Below are 4,348 nucleotides of genomic sequence, written 5' to 3'. Positions count from 1 at the left end.
GGAGATCAGCCGTGGGATTTCTTTGGAGGGAATGATGCTGAAGCTGAAACTCCAGTACTTTGGCCACCTCATGAGAAGGGTTGACTCATTGGAAAAGACTTTGAAGCTGGGAGGGATTGGGGGCAGGAGGAGAAGGGGACGACAGAGGATGAGATGGCTGGATGGCATCACGGACCCGATGGACGTGAGTCTGAGTGAACTCTGGGAGTTGGTGATGGACAGGGAGGCCTGGCGTGCTGTGATTCATGGGGTCACAAAGGGTCGGACATGACTGAGTGACTGAACTGAACTGAACTGAACTGATATCCTGAACATTTCTTTATATCAGCACATTTAGATCTACAGTGGCCAGGACTTGAAAAGGTCAGTTTTCATTCCAATTCCAAAGAAAGGCAATGCCAAAGAATGCTCAAACTACTGCACAGTTGCTCATCTCACATGCTAGCAAAGTAATGCTCAAAATTCTCCAAGCCAGACTTCAACACGACGTGAACCGTGAACTTCCAGATGTTCAAGTTGGTTTTAGTAAAGGCAGAGGAACCAGAGATCAAATTGCCAACATCCACTGGATCATGGAAAAAGCAAGAGAGTTCCAGAAAAACATCTATTTCTGCTTTATTGACTCTGTCAAAGCCTTTCACTGTGTGGATCACCACAAACTGTGGAAAATTCTTAAAGAGATGAGAATACCGGACCACCTGACCTGCTTCTTGAGAAATCTGTATGCAGGTCAGGAAGCAACAGTTAGAAGTGGACATGGAACAACAGACTGGTTCCAAATAGGGAAAGGAGTATGTCAAGGCTGTATATTATCACTCTGCTTATTTAACTTATATGTAGAGTACATCATGAGTAACACTGGGTTGAATGAAGCACAAGCTGGAATCAAGATTGCTGGGAGAAGTATCAATCACCTCAGATATACAGATGACACCACCCTTATGGCAGAAAGTGAAGAAGAACTAAAGAGCCTCTTGATGAAGGTGAAAGAGGAGAGTGAAAAAGTTGACTTAAACTCAACATTCAGAAAATGAAGATCATGGCATCCAGTCTCATCACTTCATGGCAAATAGATGGGGAAACAATGGAAACAGTGACAGACTTTATTTTGGGGGGCTCCAAAATCACTGCAGATGGTGATTGCAGCCATGAAATTAAAAGATGCTTACTGCTTGGAAGAAAAGTTATGATCAACTTAGACAGCATATTAAAAAGCAGGGACATTACTTTGCCAACAAAGATCTGGCTAGTCAAGGCTATGGTTTTTCCAGTAGTCACATATGGATGTGAAAGTTGGACTATATCAAAAGCTGATCACCAAAGAATTGATTCTTTTGAACTGTGGTGCTGGAGAAGAGTCTTGAGAGTCCCTCAGACTGCAAGGAGATACAATCAGTCCATCCTAAAGGAAATCAGTCCTGAATATTCATTGGAACGACTGGTACTGAAGCTGAAACTCCAATACTTTGGCCACCTCACACATAGAACTGACTCATTGGAAAAGACCCTGATGCTGGGAAAGATTGAAGGTGGGAGGAGAAGGGGACGACAGAGGATGAGATGGTTGGATGGCATCGCCGACTCAATGGACATGAGTTTTAGTAAACTCCGAGAGTTGGTGATAGACAGGGAGGCCTGGTGTGCTGCAGTCCATGGGGTTGCAAAGGGTCAGGCAGGACTGATCGACTGAACTGAACTGATAAATCTCTTTTTTTCCCCTGTAAGGTTCCCTAGAATTCCATTATATAAACGTGCCCCAAATTTTTATTTAAATTGCTCCCTACTGATAGACATCGCAACAATCCTTTTGTTATTACAGAAACAATTTCTATCAACATTTTTTAACATATATCCTGATGTTGTTCTTCGCATGTATTTATAAGATAAGCAGGGTTAATGTGAGCTTCCAGGTGGCGCTAGTGGTAAAGAACCTTCCTGGTTTGATCCAAGGATCAGGAAGATCCCCTGGAGGAGGGCATAGCATCCCACTCCAGTATTCTTGCCTGGAGAATCCCTATGGACAGAGGAACCTGACAGGCTACAGTCCATGGAATCACAGAGTCGGACACAACTGAAGCCACCGAGCATGCGTGCAGGAAGGGCTAACGTATACAGCTGTATAGCTTGTACTCTACACAAAGTGATTCCTTTGTATGGGCACCAATCACTTTGTAGACATCATAACTTTAGTTTTTTAATTTTTCATTTTATTTAAAAATTTTTATTGACATATAGTTGATTTACAATGTTGTGTTAGTTTCAGGTGGATGTCACAACTGTAAATACTTATTATAATTTTCTGGCAGATAAACATAAAACGACTTGAGGAAGAAATTCTTTTTTTCTAATTTACAAAAAATCATCTCTTCCCTGGGTGAACAACGATCAACAGAATTGCTAAATCAAAGGGCACATGGGGGCTTCCCTGGTGGCTCAGTGGGAAAGAATCTGCCTGCCAGTACAGGAAACAGGGGTTTGATCCCTGATCTGGGAAGAATCTCCCATGCCTCGGAGCAACTAAGACTGTGGGCCGTAACAGCTGAGCCTGCACTCTAGAGGCCGTGAGCTGCAACTACTGAAGCCCGTGTGCCCTAGGGCCCGTGCTCCGCAACAAGAGAAGCCACAGCAATGAGAAGCCCATGGACCGCTAACTAGGGAGTAGCCTCTGCTCCCCACAACTAGAGAAGGCCCGAGTGCAGCAGTGAAGACCCAGCACAGCCAAAAAAAAAGGGGGGGCACATGGACTTTTAGTCGATAGTGTCAACTTTCCCTCCCAAACTTAAGAGCTACCAAAAAAAAAAAAAATCCTAATGGGTGAAACTGGGTGATTTGCTCCTTACCTCCTTTTCCCTTCCTTCCAGGGGACCATCTAATGTATCATTTCTCAAAGGAACAGAGACCAGTAGGAAAGAGAAGCAGCTGCTCTAGGACCTAAAGCCTACAGACTTGATTCCTAAACAGATGTGTGTTGATCAAATTGACTTCTTTTGTTCTTTTCTGGAGGGGTTAAATGAACAATATCAGGAAAGGTGCAGGAATACTGTGATGGAGCTATGGTGGGAGGTTGGTGTTGTGGGATCAAAGATGGAGTTGTTGAAATGCATCTGTTGCGGCCTATTACAAACAGCGCTCTACTGCTATAATTTTCTCCAGTCTCTCAAGGAAGGGTCAACCATCCCGGTCATAGCCTGGATCTCTTTCTTTCTGCCTTTTTTTTTTTTTTTTTTAAATTTTTGACCCCATCCCATGACACGTGGGCTCTTCATTCCCCCGACCAGTATCACCAGTATTGAACTTGCAGTGGCAGGCAGAGTCTTAACCCCTGGGCTGCCGGGAAAGTCCCACAGCCTGGGTTTCTAATCCAGCCCACATTGCAGAGCACTTCTTCCCTGGTGGCTCAGACGGTAAAGCGTCTGTCTACAATGTGGGAGACCTGGGTTCGAGCCCTGGGTTGGGAAGATCCCCTGGAGAAGGGATGCGGCAATCCACTCCAGGACTATTGCCTGGAAAATCCCAAGGACAGAGGAGCCTGGTAGGCTACAGGCCATGGGGTCGCAAAGAGTCGGGCATGACTGAGCGGCTTCACTTTCTTTCTGAATGTGGATGTATTGTTCTGATGGTCAAACTGTGACTGAGGTCTTTCGCATTGTCAGCAAATGCCTACACGCTTGTCAGTTGGGAATTCTACCAGATTCTACTGTAAATGCAACATTGAAGGGAAAGTAAACACAATCCAAAAACCAAGTCGTTGAGGAAGAAGGAGCCTGTGAAGCAATGCCCACAGCAAACTGAAGACAAGGACAAGAGAGGTGGGGAGGGGAGGAGAGACCAAGGTGGGGAAGGTCAAGGGTGAGAGGAGGGAAGACCTCAGAGAGTGGGAACGGCCTGTAGAGGTGAGTGGCCGAACCCTCCAACAGCTGTGGCTGCTCAAAGCAGGAGAGGAAGCCCGGTCCCACCAACCAGCTTGGGGTCTTGCCAGCCCCTCAGCCTCCCTGCTGTCAAAGAGGCCTGAGAATGATCCCCTTCCTAGGACTGCGGGAGACTACACGGCAAAGAGCTTGAGAACGCCTGAGGATGCAAAGAGCAGGGAGAGTGTGACCTGTGGTCCTGCTGGTGGGCTTGATCTGACTCTGGCCCTGTCTATTGTTTCAATTCTCTGCCGCAGTGAGGCTCCTGGGGCTCTCTCCCTGGGCCCTTGCAGGAACAGGAAACAAACACAAAAAATTTCAAAGTTTGCAAAATAGCATGGCCTTTAATGAATCTCTAGCAACTATCAGGGACAGATAGCCTAAAAAGGCCTTATTATGCATTTCCACCCGTGATAAAATGCCAATCTGCCCTATGTTTC

Source organism: Capra hircus, chromosome 24, assembly GCF_001704415.2.
Source record: "Capra hircus breed San Clemente chromosome 24, ASM170441v1, whole genome shotgun sequence".
Classification (NCBI taxonomy): domain Eukaryota; kingdom Metazoa; phylum Chordata; class Mammalia; order Artiodactyla; family Bovidae; genus Capra; species Capra hircus.
The sequence above is the reverse complement of the archived record's forward strand: the minus strand, read 5'-3'. Positions refer to the sequence as shown.